At 37.8% G+C, this 16,913-nt stretch overlaps 1 protein-coding gene across 1 annotated transcript in view; it reads left to right on the top strand.

The window, feature by feature from the left end:
- The window catches only part of LOC139744419 (catenin delta-2-like), a gene marked incomplete at its 3' end in the record, with an annotated part of 63,316 nt that overhangs the window by 856 nt on the left and 45,547 nt on the right, over positions 1–16,913 (top strand). Inside the window, exon 2 of the mRNA XM_071654859.1 lies at positions 5,055–5,185. The remainder of the gene's footprint in view (positions 1–5,054; positions 5,186–16,913) is intronic.

Genomic DNA, 16,913 nt, shown 5'->3' with positions numbered 1-16,913 from the left:
GGACCTCAAACATAGTATGGTACATTACATTGTACATTTGTAGAACCATGTGTACACATTGCACGCTGGTATTATGATGTGCTTTTTTTATATTGCATGCTCTTGTTCGGTTTTAGTGCACTTTCAGCATAGCAATCACACTTTAACTGTTACAAGTAGTAGTGCGTGAACAATTTGATATAAACAATTCACACTTTACAAATTACCACAATGCTATTCTTTATGCTCCATAATATATTCAGTAGGTACCTATTCCCCATATTAAATGTAGGTTGTAGTTAATGTTGATGGGATGCATAAAATATACAACAAATTTTGTTGTCTTTTTTGAGAAATAATAGGAAATATTTTTTTATGACGATTGCATATCAACTACAGATTGTATTTTACAATTTGCACTTGCTGGATGAAACTGCCTTGCTGCAAACAGTTCTACCTTGACTTCTGTGTGGCCTGCAGGGAGTAAAACTGTGATGACATAAAAAGTGACATTTATGCCCAGGCCTGCTCCTCTCCGTCAAACTCTTGTCCCATCAAAACACTGTCCCTTCATAGGCACTGTCAGACTGACAAAAGATAGATTTATAAGTTAATATTCGCGATCTTTTATTGTGCGGTCACACTGGCAGCCAAGCTTGGATCAAGAAGTTTGAGTCATTGGTACGCACACGCATGAAAGAAGAAAGAGCGTGCCGTCCGATGGCTAGTGATTGTGACGTAACAATGTATTTATAAATGACAATGGCCTCGCACATCGGAGCCGCCCACAAACAGATCAAGAAGTTTGTCCGGGGTGAGGGAAATGTCCCTAGTTGGAGTGGGAAGTTTCAAAGCTACTGTAGTCTTGTCTCTCCTTCAAACATGATTCTCAATTCATGTGTACAAATCGTACAAGTAGGTATAGTTGTGTTCCAAATGTGATTTCCTGTGAAGATTTATACGATTCTGACGGTGGGTTTGCTATGTTTGGAGGGTCTGTCCTCCGAAGGTGATTGGGAAGCTCACACCAGTGTGACCATGACATTGTACATACACTGCATCCATAGTCTCTGCATACAATGTAAGTGTACATTGTACTTTTGCATGACATTACGTACATTTTGCAAGGTACACTTCTGAATACGCATTGAGAGTTGTGTCGAGGAATGATGGTAGAACTACATGTTCTAAGTCTTTCTGAATACTACAATGTACAGGGGATTTTCTCAGAAATCTATGAAATGAACAAACAAAATAACTATTACTTCCAGGAATATCTCTGCAGGTCTATGATTCTATGATGAAGAAAATTGAATCAAACTTTCCCTGATTCTGACATCGTTCTGCTCTCAAACATTTGCTCCTGCGACAATCCTTCTGGTCTTTAGTGTTCTCCAAGGACTTTGGGTTCAGGTTGTGATCAAGGGTTTTTACTAGGTTTACATCTGTAGTTTGATTTGAGGATTAGGGGATTAGGGTTAGGGTTACATGTATGTTTGGGGATAGAGTTTAATTTTTGTGTACAACTGTGTAGCATGCAGATATTTCATGGGAGCAATGTCATAGAACCGTTGCTCAAAAAGATGGCTGCTCTGCGGAATCCCTCTGATTTTTTATTTGCTGAAATATGGCTGAATATTGATAGCTCCATGTTGTGCTGTAGGTACACTGTAGTAGTCTTACTAGTACTAAATTGAGGGGAAGTACATACGTAGCTTGCACTGCTGTACATGAAATGTGGTTTGCGAAATGCTTACGAAAGTGCAATGATTAGACTTATTTTTTTTTTAGTGTCTGAATACTCCATTGCGCTTTAATCCATTGAGGATGGACTGATTTTGCTACAACACGCATTTCCTATTGACACCTGTCCGAGTAGGTTCCTATACAGTTTGTACTCGGGACTGGTCATCAACGGGTTACATTGTAGGGCCTACGTCTATAGGGAGATTCAGAAATGAGATTTAGTGCTTGTCTTTACCTTTGCCATTTATGCAATATGAGTACTCAATAATCAGGGAGGTGGGCTTCCACCTCCCTGCAATAATGTACATTGTACATATCTACAGTGTGTACTATAATCTAGGCAGGGAGGAGCTGGGACCACCTCTCTGATCTACACACTGTAGAGTAAAATCTGAAAGCTCTCTCTGAGCTTCTTCCCATCACTTCCATCCAGTCTGAAACACCTTTGAGTGAATCTCACACTCTGCCAATATGAGGTGTTGTGGGCCCATTGTCTGCGCTCCCACGGGGAATGTATCATGTTACAGGGTCTCTCATGCCTCAGGAATGTATGCCGCTAGGCTTGGTTCAAGTCTCCAGCAGGCTTTAGAAAGGCTTCCCGCAGTGCTTGAAATGGGCATACTGATGCTCTTTGTGCCCTGTGCTATTTTAGTCCAGACTTGAGGAGAGCTGTGATGTACCTGTGGAACACTGTAGTACAGTTTGTACATGTACATTGGTGTGATGTGTTTCCACACGCAACATGTGTGGAAGGGCTCATAATTTAATTAATAGTCATCCTCAAAATGGAAGAGTTCAAATTTTTGGATATTATAGTATTCAAGATGACTGAAGTAAGGTACATTGTAGTTTGTGTGCAGATTGGGATTTCTTCACTGACGTTGGATCTGGGACCCCTGAAAAGCAAAACGAAAGCAAGCCAAAAAGATATATAGAAACCTGCACACACGTAGGTGGTGACAATATTCCGCACACAAATTATATGCCACAAAACTTCACAACAATAACAACAACAACATTGTGATTTTTTGTGGAAGTGAAGACTGGGGATATTGGTGACAAAACAACGCATGCAGGGGTTGGATTTCCGGCTTGTATGGTGTACCAAAATTCTGAGCTACTCATCAACATGGCAACCCAAAACTTCTTTGAGCCTGTCAGTAAAAAGTGCATCGTTATAGCTATGTATGATAAAGTTCCATTACTCTTTGAAATTATGACACTGCAATGTACAGTGTAATTTCAATCTTTCAATTAAACACTTTTACCTTTTAAAGCCAATCAGTGGAAGAAGAAGAAGAAGAAGAAGAAGAAGAAGAAGAAGAAGAAGAAGAAGAAGAAATGTCCCTCTCGGTCACCTGCTACAGTTGTACATGTATGTACATAGGCTACTGTAACATGTGTGATTGCTTCTATTATATGAGGACGTAGAATTAGGAAGGTGGGGGTGTGTGGGGGGGGGGGGGGGAATGGAGATGAGAGTGATTCTAGGTGGCTGGGGAAAGTCAGCCTCCATGTAATTACTTCCTGTATTGCCACTTTAGGAGATGATTAGTGACGGACAGGTTTTCCTGTATTTGACACTGTTTATTGTAGGTATCTGCTTTCATCTACTTGGATAGTGCTAGTTTGATGGTTGTTTTGTTTTGTTAATGGCTCGGCTCTAGATCCGATTTGTTTGTTGGACATTGAAGGTTGATACTCCTACAAATGTGCATTATTATTCCTACACGTATAGTCTAACACTGTACAAATGTACATTTTGTGTTCGGTCAGAATATTTGGCACTTTGTAGGAAACATTTTGGGAAAAAATATACATTGCACATCTTAGTGTAGGCTAAATGCGGTATAGGCCTACTTTAAAATGATGATATATTTAAAGTAACTTGAAATTCTATAGATTGGAGTTTATTTTGTGTTCATCAATGTTAATGGCTGAAAAGTACAGTTTGTAACCTTTTAATTTTTCATCTCTTTTGGCGCTATATAAATCATATCAATTATTATTATTATTATTTAAAAACTGTTATAGACCCTTACATGTCTATAAGATACATGTATGACATGCTACCATGTTTGAGCAACATAATGACATGCAATTCCATACCACTATGCTTTCATTGAATGTTTGGGAAGAAACACCCAATAAAAAACTGTTAATATCAGCAATGAACTATTTCCCCTTGTCTGAGACATGGTATAAATTTTTCCCCCATGCAAAATATGTTTGATGTACAACGTAGGAAACTGCACTGTTTACAACACATCGCCCTACAAACTGTAAAAAGATTTCTATTTTTCAAAGATTTTAGTTTCACCAGGGTACAAATATGTCTGTGCTCCCAGGAGGTTAGGGTCAAAGTATCATGACCTTTGACCCAGGTTGATATTATGACACTAGACTGTGGTGAGAGTTAACCCCCCCCCCCCCCCCCCCAAAAAAAAAAAAAAAAAGAAAAAAGAAAAAAGAAAAAAGAAAAGAAAAGAATGCTGTCATGTAATACCCTGTAAAATATGGAATTTGGAAGAGAAATTTCTAGTCAAATCCAATCTCCTAAAATATAATGTTTCATCATCATGGGTAACCCTTTCATTGTATATCAAAATGCTATTAAACAAAACAGCTAAACAAAATGCAGGGTTGTACACTAACCAATTTTTCTACTAGTCCCATCTGTATGTTGGACCAGTAGGTACCCAGTTTTTCCATTTTTTAGTATTAAATATTTTCTTGAAAAAGTTACTGGTCTGACGGTGATTTTTTCACTGGTCATGGACCATCGGACCAGTGCCAGCGTGCCGCATGGCAAAATGTGATTACAACATAGTGTAAGGTAGAAAAAAACAACAACAACAAAACAACAACTACAGCTGTACAAAGACCTGAATATACGTCAAACATTTGGCGAAGTTTTTATTTTTGCAAATTTCGTGAGTCAGGTGCTATTCACGAAATTAAAGACACGCGGAAATATTGACTCTGATCCCCACGTGAGTGTGATGTTACATGCGTGTAGGCCGACACGTCTCTGTTCAGGACAGGATTTTGTGATCGCGAATTTAACCACTCGCTAAATCGTGGGGAAGTCCTGATCATTCCCGAAAATTTAGGCTCGCGAAATATATGGCGTATACAGTAAAACATCAATAAGGAATAGAACTTACGTTGCAGTAGAGAAGGACAGACCATACTTTCGATTTTCAGTTGAAATGGGTTAGGATTCCCGGGCACTTTTTAGAATAATTCTCCCCCTTTTATTGAACCCATAAACTTTTATCTTTTCATTACTTTAAGATCTGTAATCCTTGCCCATTCTCTAATTTCAGGTGTTGACCCGCAATTGTTGGCTCTCTTGGAATATTCGGCGACGTGATTTTGACCTCAAATAGAGGAGGATTGCTGTGGTGCCAACAGGGAGTCAAAAAATCATCTTTACACACAAGCCCTAAAGGAAAAGGTAATGTATTATAGGCCTGCATGTAGAGTAAAGTGTTCACTAACTACTGTTTTTGTTTACCTATTTCAATAGATTCTCTTTGGTTTGATTTTGTGGTTCAATGTTTGCTTTGTATGCATGCAATTTTCCCATTTGTTGTTTTGACCTGGCTCTTTGCCATTGTTCCTTCCATATACTGTATTTATGGATGAAGGGGATGAGGAAATTGGTGCAAAAATGACAAGGAAATTTTTGCCTTTGAATGGTGAGAATGCCAACAGCAACGTTGAGAAAGGAGTGAGTGATAAATGGCGGGACGTTTTTGTTGATGTTCTTTTCCAGTCCGGACACAATGCACACAACGTACGCCTGGTAGACATTAAATTAAAAAAAAGGCCTCTATAGCGAAAAATTTAAAGTTGCACAATTGTGTATTGTAGGATTCTATACTACAGTGATCATATTCTAAACTTTGAATACATGTAGTTGAATTGACAGAGAGCTATGTATTATGTAAAGTGGTTTGCTTGTATAATTATACATGTGTGTGTGTCAGTACAGTATGTCATTACATACATTGGACTCATTTTATTGATGTTATGTGGTTCTGGGCATTGCCTAAAACATCCACATACAAAAGGGTGTACTGTACAATTATGAAATGCTTCATCGAGTGCAGCCCAGCTTGTATACGGTTGAATACAGGTCAATCCTGTTAACGGACAAGCCCTATTGATTATTTGTACTCTTGTAGGCCCACAAACGGCCATTCATTGAATAGCACTCAAAGAACTGTGACTCAGTCAGTGCATTATATCAACTGTGTGAACAAATTGATATCTTTGAAAAGCAAAGTACCGAGACCCTCTGATTCTGTTATGCAGTGCAACAGTGTATGGCTTGAGGAGATGTTATGGTCATATAATTACAATGGGCTTATTTTCAATGCAACACAAAGTTTTGAACTAGTTTAAACTACTTTTTATCTCCACCAACCCAAAAGCAATTCACTGGAGAGAGAATGAGCCCATAGCTGATGCATGGACAATATAAAATGCGTCATTTCCAAATTGAATGAGAGGTTCGCTCTGGTTCGCCAGACACAAAGTCTGCTACTGCAGCAGTTACTCTGACTACAATTTACAAATGAGTGCTTTCTTTAGCTTCATTTAGAGAAAGCTAAGTTGTTGAATAAGTACAATGTACGTGTAGCATCGTTATATTAGCCAGGCTGATTTGACATTGAGCTATTTTCGCTTCCAAATTGCAATAAGAAACAATTTACCAACTGATTTGATAATGTGGTTGATTTTAATAAATGAAGATAGACCAATATTTAAATGCTCAAGGCTTTAACCTTCTGTACAGTGTAAGCATGTTTAGAATTTTTGGAGAGTTATTAGGACGGACATTGACAAGTTTATATTGCAATGTAAAATATGGTTTGCATTTTACTACTTTGTATGACAATAGTGTTTTTTTTCCACCCTGTATGGACTCAATAGACTAAACACTGTGTAATGTGACCACATGTGTGTGCATGTGTGTGTGTGTGTGTGTGTGTGTGTGTTCAGGTTTCCTTTTAAAGTTTTACAAGTATACATGGTATTTTTTTTTTTCAATACACAGTATGTCATTCAAAGGCACTGGCAGTCAAAAGGGGTATCCTTCACTCTTTCACATACAAAATGTACTGTTTGTGCACTGTTTTCACTGCTAAAAAGGAATCCGACTCCTTTTGGCTTTTAATACTTGTACAAATGTACAACACAAGCAGGGCTCTGTCCTTTTTGATACTCAATTGCCTTTCAAAAATTCCTTTGATTCAATGTCATCATGGTCAGAGTTTCCTTTGGACTGCAAAGCTCTTGTCATTGTCATTGTTGTTGATTTTGTTGTTGTTGTTTGTGTGTTTCACAGTTTGTAATCCCCCCCCAAAAAAAAACAAAGAAAAAAAAAAACAAAAAACGACTAATATCTGTTCCATGTAGTAAACTTTTATATCACAGTATACAAGGGGACACCTCGCTCTGAAGCATGTTAGGAATTGAAAAAAAAAGAAGAAGTTCATAAATGTTTTAAAAGATCGATACAGTTATTAGAATTTAAGACTTCTATTAAAAACCAGCAAACAATGATACTGAGTCAAAAAGGGTTCTAAAACTTTGAACATAAGTGCTGACTGCTAGTGAAGTGTAGTCTTAGAAAAATAATCAACCAAACAAACAAACGATAATGTTGCCTATTCAAAGCTTTAGTGTACATGTTGTTGAATAATTTTTGTGTCCTGGGTTATTTCAAGTTAGTGTGTACCCCACTGGACTTCTCCCCCACTCCCACAGTACCCCACTGGGGCTATGCCGCCACAGAGAAGAAGGTCTTTGCTGTGGGGGAATTTGAGTTGGTTTCATTTGGGGGTCTGGACAAAAGCATTCCTTGAATTGTTTAGTGGTAATCTCCTCAGGTGATGTCATAGTGGCCAGACAAGGGGAAATAAAGGGTGACAATAGAAGTCTTTGTTTAGTCTCCTGGTTAATCTACATTGTAGGCTACATACTTGAGCACTGCTAGGTTACATTGCACAGTTAAATGCAGATGCTCTTCATACATAATGCTCATACATGTCACGTACATGAGGTACTGTAATCCTTTTTTTTTTTTCAAAGATAAACTTGCAGTGCAAAGTTGACCATTTGATATGGTTAAAGGACAATGACAAAATACAGGTTACATTTAGTGCATTACAATTGCAGAGAGTATTATTAAACCAAGCTAGTGAACAGTATAGCGGATAGGCCTAAAGTTCCTTTTGATAGAATAGCACCATCACATTGTGTGTTATACTAGGTTGAAAAACATGTTTCACAATTTCAGTTCACATGGTCGATGATGGTGTTGCTGCTATTCGGATTAGATTATGGATCGATGGAAAGTTTTTTTATAAAGTTACATTTATACCATTGATCTTCCTGTCAGACCAAGACAAATTGATACTCCTGAGTGGGCTGCCCATTAACTTTTTCTAGTTTGGTCAAGTTTGAATTGGTCCCTAAATGTTGATAAAAACAAAACAAACCAAAACTAAAACATGAAGGGTTTTCATGCGAGTGAACTCAAAAGTTAAATCTTAAAGATTAGGTGTCATCGTGGATACTAAAAAGAGGTAGGCCCTATATCATGTAGACTCGGTGACTCTACGACTGTATAGTACAACGTATTTCAAATAGAGAGAGAGAGAGCGGGGGTGGGGGGGGGGGTGATGTACAGGTAAAATATCAAACTGTACACTTTGTGTGACTGCATTCAGATAGATAGATCTGCTTGAAAGCTATTCATGTACAACTGAATGGCATAGCACCTTGACTGGCCCAGTATGTGAGAAGCTGTTCTCTGGAACCAACAGGGCGTGACAAGCCGAAACTCAAATACAATACCAAGGGGGTTGGGTGACCCTGCTGTGGTTGCCTTTTGTCTGTCTTTCAAAGTGGGGGAAAGAATCACGGTGAAGAGGTCTCCTGGTATTCATTTAGTATAAAATGAAGTGTGTGAAGTCTAGACAATACACATTTTCCCAGTGCCTTCCCCCGTTTCATATTGCAGTGCAAGTTCAGTGTTGCTGACTGCCAGTGTGTGAAAACCTCCATAGGTGTCCTGCTGTCTGTGTTGTCGTATTGAAGTACAAGGTACAGTGTAGTGTGTACAGGTTTAAAAGTGAAGTTTTAGAACCTCATGCTGTCTGTAGTAAACTTTTTGCCTGCTACAATATTTGAAGCTGGATCACTTTAAATTTGTCAACAACTTTCTAGCCCAGTGCCAGGTGTACTGCATAGACTCTCTTTGTTTTGAGTCACCTGAGCTGATCCATCAAACGACCATGCATGTTTACTTGGACACCTCCTGAGAGGTGACCAATCAACTGGACATCTCACTGACCCCAGCTGACCCCACTGAGTCCAGGGGTCAAGTTCTCAAGGCATGATGACCTGAACCTTTCACCTATTTTTCACAAGCACTCCAGACCAAGAAAACATCCCTGTGACAAACTTTTGATAAATTTTGTATTCATCCATTGTATTGTGCCCCCAAGAAGTAAAAGATTCCTTTTTGAGTTCTAACGTTGAACTGAAACTACAGCTGTAACATGTCAAATTGTGCTTTTTTTTAAAAATTCAGATGAATGGGGCCTTTCATTTACATTGTAAATAATGTAACTTACATCTTATAAGAGTTTAGTGCGAGCATTTGAAAATCCATTTAATGGCTCGATGTACAGAATGTACAAATTGTACACGTACGTAGCTTTGTCATGCTATGGAAAACCTCCAGCAAGTCTCTAGAATGGGTAGCCTAGTATGTATCATACTGTACGAGCTGAAATTTTCGCGAATTGCTACATGGAGGACATTTTCGCGTGTTGTTAATTGTTAATTGTTAATTAGGGAACCGCGAGGGTCTAACTGAACTTAGCTATTCGCGCGTTGTTATTTTTGCAGTTCAAAGGCGATTCGCGAAAAATAAAGCCACCGCGAAAATTTCAGCTCGTACAGTATTTACAATGTTTGGTGAATGGATTACACATCTAGGCCTAATCTGTATTAAAATCAATGAAAGTCGTCAAGTGCTCTACACGTACACTTGAGTAACTTACATTTGAATAAAATGAGAACAATACTGTGAATATTAAAGCACATTGAAAACAAAACCATTTACTGGGAGAAGTTGATTAAAGCCTCTCCTCTTTGTGTAAGAATTCCCCCCCCCCCCCCTCTCTCTCTCTTTCCATGTCTACCATTCATTGGCTGCCTCCTCCTTTATCCATTAGGCCTATTTTTTTTTTTTTACCCTTTCACTCAGACTTCTTACTTTTAATCATCTCTCCGATATTGGCAGAGGCAAGGCCGTGAAAGTCATTCCCAATATGGCTGCCATGTGAGTTTCTCATTTGTAGGTCCCCAAGCACCCCCTCTTTCCTCAAACCCTCACAGGGTGTTCAGACGCAAAAAAAAAAAAAATTATACTGGAATGGTATAGCTATACGATGAATTTTTAGATCTGAACGGTGACTAACGAGACAAACTACATAACAAAACAATGATTAGAGCATCGTTTCAAACTAGAACTCGCTAACGAATCAGCATTCCATCGTGTCCATAGTGCGTCTGAACGTACATGTATGGCGACCATAGAATGGTAAACTGGGGGGGCTTTAATTATTGGGAGCGCGCACGAAAGGTGTCCTCACAGCTGTCACTCATCTACAGCATGTGCAATGGGAAACTGCACATCTATACAATGTTTTCCAGAACATGAATGGTCTGTCCGCTATACTAAAGTACCATGATTCTTAAATACATACTGTGCGTTGTTTCTTTAACAAGTTTTGGTATTCAACTGGCTTGCGTCTGAACAGGGGGTTACACAGATCTCCTCTGCTGGGAGTGAGTGTAGCTGTCATTAAATGCTATTTTTCATCACTTCGCTGATTTCTTTTACCCCCTTCCCCCATGCAACCAGAGGTAGAGGGTTTTAGGGTAACAGGGAAAGTCATCAGCGTGCATTGACTGTAATTTGTCAAATTTGTTTCATGAATTCTTGGGTGTGGCTTTCCCATCAGCTGTGTGGCATTGAAGGGCTACGCTTGTGTATTGTGTACAACAGTAGGTGTCATACATGATAAAAAGCTAGTTTTGCGTGAGTCAGGCATGATGTCGGAATCAATTTTTAAAGGCTTTCACTGCCCTGTCCTATTGAGGTAATTCATCTCGGAGACGGGCGTTGAAAGAGTCTGAGACCCAGACAATGATGGAAAGAAAACTAGTACTCCTGACGTATCACTGCATTGCAACTGATTGACAAATCGCCCTTCATCAGAGTGAACTGTATGCTGATTATAATGTTTTGAGTGGTAGAATAGCCATGAAAAAAAAAAAAACCAAAGCACCCATGGGCATAAATAGTTTCAATGTATCACTTTTTGCCCCAAAACTTTCTTCTCTCTCTCTCTCTCTCTCTCTCTCTGAGCTGTTTAAAAAGATTTAAAAAAAAACATTTAAAAGGATGTAAATTCCAGACTGGTTTGGCAAATAACTCCAGCAACACTCATAACATCTACAATAATCAACACAAACAATCCAACAATACAGAGAAACATTCTCATAAATATTCTGAGAGCTGCCAATGACATTTATGTGATGCTGCAGTAAATGTAAAACATACATTGTAGGCCTACATGTTTGTACATTTTATGAATGTTTTTATGATTCATCACTATGTGTCAATCACACAGGTTAAAGAGCTGGATTTTGCAAAGATGGAATTTTTTTATGGCTGTCTCCCACAGTGAATTATGTGATTTAGTCGATCCTGGAGGTTGTTGTTGGCACTACAGTTACCATTCCTCGTCTCATCATCAAGTCCAGAGGCCCGTTGCATAAAAGTTACAATTATGGTAACTTTGCCATCCAATGGTAACTTCCATGGAATTCTTGATTTTGATTGGCTGTTGAGTATTGTTGCCGTGGTAGTTACCATAAGATGGCAAAGTTACCATAATTGTAACTTTTATGCAACGGCCCCCAGCAAAATGTATTATAGTATCTAGGGCCTACCCTCTTGCAAGACTGCACACTGGCACTGGTCTAGACCAATAAAAATCCCTCCTGGACCAGTAACTTTTGTCAGGATTGAACAAGTAAAAAATGGAAAGACTGGGTACATTACACATTGTTGTCCGACAGGGACAGGTTGGACCATTAAAAAAAAAATAATGGGTTTACATAGTATGCAGCCCTTGATTGGTGTTGTACATTGTTTGTACCAGACAGAAGATGTTGTTGTGATATTAAAGGACAAGTCCACCTTCATATACATCTGGATTCAGTGAATGCAGCAATATTAGTAGAACACATCAGTGAAAGTTTGGGGAAAATCGGACAATCCGTTCAAAAGTTATGAATTTTTAAAGTATGTGCGTAGTCACTGCTGGATGAGAAGACTACTACAGTGTATGATGTCATATGCGTACAACCATATAAAGAAAATAAAAAGAGAGTTTCACAAAATTTTACTTTTTGAATAAAGTGCACATTTCCTTGACTTGTTACTGACACATATTAAGGGTAATATTATTCCCCCTGCCTTCTGAAAGAGAGAGGTCAAGTGTTCTTTTGTTATGCGAGAAAAGTGAAAATATGTTGAATTTTCTTTATTCTTTCTTTATATCGTTGTACTCATGTGACATCACAAGCTATAGTAGTCTTCTCATCCAGCCTTGAGTGAGCAGAAACTTCAAAAATTCATAACTTTTGAACGGATTGTCCGATATTCCTCAAACTTTCACTGATGTGTTCTACTATTAATATTGCTGCATTCACTCAACCCACATGTCTATGAAGGTGAACTTGTCCTTTAACCCTACAGATATAGTACAGATACGTTTTAGAGTAAAATATGTCTACATTTGTATGATATGATTTTTCATGAACCTCAAAATGCAGACTATGTCTTTAGAGATCATTTGCTTCATACACGTGTATTCTTGTAATATTGAAACAAAATAGGATTGATGAGATACACATTGTAAGACATGATTTTAGTCACATTTCCCAATTTATTGCACCTGAATATTGTGTCAATCCCTTTTCTTTGAAGACCTTTGACTTTCCAAATGCTGTTGGCCTCATCTGCAGTGCTGATACAAAATTGGCAGTTGAATTTCATGGTACAATAAACCAACCCCCAATTTGTGCCTTTTGAGTGCACAAAATAGTCATAAAGTGCTTCATGCAGTTTTGCCCTCTAACAATAGAAGTCATGCAGGCATACGTGTACACTGTACCAGGCAGGATATATCTGTCAAGGTTAGCAATGGGCAATTAAAAAAAAATGCACTTGTTTACAATACAACAAAATGAAGCAATACCATAATAACTGTACTGCACACTATATAAAACTTGTAACTCACTTCCCTGTATTCTTAAAGGACAAGTTCACCTTCATAAACATAAGGATTGAGAGAATGCAACAATAATAGTAGAACACAACAGTGAAAGTTTGAGGAAAATTGGACAATCGATGCAAAAGTTATGAATTTTTAAAATTTTTGTGTTGGAACCGCTGGATGAGGAGACTACTACAGCTTGTGAGTCATATGCGTACAACAGTATAAAGAAAATGTAAAAGAAAATTCAACATATTTTCACTTTTTTCGCATAATAAAAGAGCACTTGACTTGCCTCTTTCTAAAGGCGGGGGGAATAATATTACCCATAACATTTGTCGGTAACGAGTCAGGGGAATGTGTACTTTTTTCAAAAGATGGAATTTTGTGAAATTCACTTTATATTTTCCTTATATTGTTGTACGCATGTGACATCTAAGTTATACATACACTGCAGTAGTCTTCTCATCCAGCGGTTACTGCACAAAAACTTCAAAAATTCATAACTTTTGAACGGATTGTCTGATTTTCCTCAAACTTTCACTGATGTGTTCTACTAATATTGCTACATTCTCTCAATCCTTATGTTTATGAAGGTGAACTTGTCCTTTAACTTCAATCCACTCATCTCTCAATACTTCAATACCCAGCATGTGGGTGCATGTCACACTTCACAGCAGGAATTTGGTTGGGGCAATTATTTTCCACTTGAGAACGCCCATTGCTCTTCATCTCAAGATTGGATTATCCGCATAACAATATCTCAATGATGCCATTGAAACAGGTCAAGATCGCAGATTGTACTCGCATTCTTTTTTGGGGGAAGTACAATGTATTTGACCATGAATACTTCAGCATTGCCATTTAATAGTGGAGCTTTAATACTCTGAGAGAGGTTTTAGACTTCAATTCAACAGAATGTTGTTTGTAATCATTTTTTTTGAAGTTTGTTTGTGATGTAGAGTTTTTGAAGTTTTAATCTAATCACATTTTTGAATTTCATTTCTTATCATGTTTGTTTGTTTGTTTGTTCGTCTGTGTGCAAAAGAACCCCAAAAGTTGTGAAGGGATTTGGGTGAAACTTAAATGTTACTGGAAAGGTTGAGAATGACACAAGTGTAAAACAGATTTTGGTAGTGATCCGTTAATTTTTGTGGATTATACGAAGGATTTTCTATATTTTTGCAGGTAGGAGCAATGGGAGTTCAAGCTGCACATTTTTGAGGTTTTCATACAGGTTTATGCACTGTATCATGTGGGACTAGGTTGTTCTACAATGTATGCATGGGATTAATGTCGTCATTGTGGGCCCACAAAATGTAGGCCCTCTATACCTCTATGGTGTAAATTTCTAATTCAGTACCTTTGTCGTGTATTTTGCCAGTAAATTTGCAAAACTCTGTTAATGCGATTTGTTATCTCATCTTTAATAACCCTATGTGTGCCGTAAAAGCACATTGTACCAATAGACGAAGAAACCATGAAGCATTGATACAGCATGGCCAAAGTCTTTGGCATAGGAAGGGTTAAAGTAGAACAATCTACCCCAGGTTGAGGTTGAAGCCAGTCCATCAGGGAACCAAACATGCCAGCTACATGTACGAGTAGCTAGTGTCTATTTGTATGGAGCACTCTAGTGAAATTAAAGGACAAGTTCACCTTCATAAACATAAGGATTGAGAAAATGCAACAATAGTAGTAGAACACATCAGTGAAAGTTTGAGGAAAATTGGACTATCGATGCAAAAGTTGTGAAGTTTTGAAGTTTTTGTGCAGTACCCGCTGGATGAGAAGACTACTGCAGTGTATGTATAACTTAGATGTCACATGCGTACAACAATATAAGGAAAATATAAAGAGAATTTCACAAAATTCCATCTTTTGAAAAAAGGACACACTCCCCTGACTCGTTACCGACAAATGTTATGGGTAGTATTATTCCCCCTGCCTTTAGAAAGAGGCAAGTCAAGTGCTCTTTTATTATGCGAAAAAAAGTGAAAATATGTTGAAATTTCTTTTACATTTTCTTTATACTGTTGTACGCATATGACTCACAAGCTGTAGTAGTCTCCTCACCCAGCGGTTCCAACACAAAAATTTAAAAAATTCGTAACTTTTGCATCGATTGTCCAATTTTCCTCAAACTTTCACTGATGTGTTCTACTAATATTGTTGCATTTTCTCAATCCTTATGTTTATGAAGGTGAACTTGTCCTTTAAAGTGTACATTGCCTGAGCAGCAAGAGGTACAGTCTGTACATTGTACACTTTTGTACATGGTGTTTACATTTCGCATGTGAAAGTTACCTCTCTCAGGTGATGCAGACTTTATTCCTAGCAATGTTTGATACACACCACTTAATACTGTAGATGTTTTGTGAGTCTATTTTGTTTGTTTGTTTGTTTGTTCTTTTTTTTTTTTTAAATCAGGATGCCCCCATTATTTCTTGCACTCCCATTATGACGAACACGGTTGTAACGAAATTCCGGTTATAACGAAATAAAAATCCAGGTCGCAGATTATTGCCTCTACATGTATGTGACCGTGCACCGCAAAATGAACATAAAGTCGCACACACTGATTTTGTGTGAGGACTGAATGTAGGTGAAAAGGGTCAACCGAGCCGATGTTGACTTTTTCATATTTTCTGTAAGAGCAAGTCTTCTTCTACATTAAAAAATGCTAAAATTTGGGATCATAAAACGGGCAGGAAAGTGTGTTTTTTTTTTTGCCGTTTTTCTGAAACATTATTTGGCAGAATAGTGTGATTAAGTGTGTCTTTAGAGTCTTGTTTTCATTTCTTAAAAACCTTGTACACACTCTTCACTTTCAAGTCCTATAATTTTTGAAGGGATAACGCTACTGCTTTGAAAGTTGGCATTGATTAAGGAGAGAATGTGTTAATAAGGTAATATCAATTTCAATTTAATCTGATAATCCCTTCATTGTTGTTACTCCAGTGGTTTACATCCTGTTTTTTTGTCCCATTCATTGCACAGCCAGCACGGCTTGGTAAAGATTAATTAAAGTGCTTGAATAGACACTGTACTTCAGAGCCTCTTTTCTCAGTTCAACTTTTTCAGAGTGTGTGCCTTCTTTCCAATATTTAGATAGGTTAGGAGAGTCCATTTGGTTTGAGTTATACATCATTTTAAAGCTAAAAGTCTGCTCTTTCAGAATATCATATGCTCATAACTAAAAATTTCATGTCTGGCAACTTTTTGTTTGTTTTGTGGTGCAGGGTCACATTATATGTTCTTTACTGTTTACTTGTTCAGTATCCATTTCGATATATAACGAATGAAAACTACCGGTTCCACGGACTTTAGGAGTCTACTGGACAGCAATTCATGGAGAAATTGTGAAGTGTGGACCCACCATTTACACAGTAAGCAAGCTTGTACCAAATACTAGACCTGTATTTGTCCATAAATGAATAATATCATCACACACCTTGTTTTAAATTCACTCTGTACTGCATACTAGTTCATGTATGTACAATGTACGTGGGGACATCACATTCGTGTCGGGAGCAGAGGTTGTGTTTCCATGCGTTGTTAAATTCTTTAAATGCATCTGACTCACAAAATTCTCGAAAACAGAAAGTAAAAAAAAAAAACCCAACAAATAAAAGTCTGTAGTACATTGTATGATAGACTATAACAGATAGGATTTTTGTTTGGCATTTTGCCACATTAGGTTGTTGACTCAATGCTGACTGGTTCCCCTCTATTCAAATTCAATTCAAACTTTGTTTGTTCTCTTTGTTTACTTTTGTATAATGTCTGAAAGAATGGAATGCAGGAATC

Source organism: Diadema antillarum, unplaced genomic scaffold (assembly GCF_040938485.1).
Source record: "Diadema antillarum isolate AM-2024a unplaced genomic scaffold, OU_Dant_1.0 seq00001174_RagTag, whole genome shotgun sequence".
In the NCBI taxonomy this organism is placed as follows: domain Eukaryota; kingdom Metazoa; phylum Echinodermata; class Echinoidea; order Diadematoida; family Diadematidae; genus Diadema; species Diadema antillarum.
Note: the sequence above shows the minus strand (reverse complement) of the source record. Positions and strands in the feature narration are given on the sequence as shown.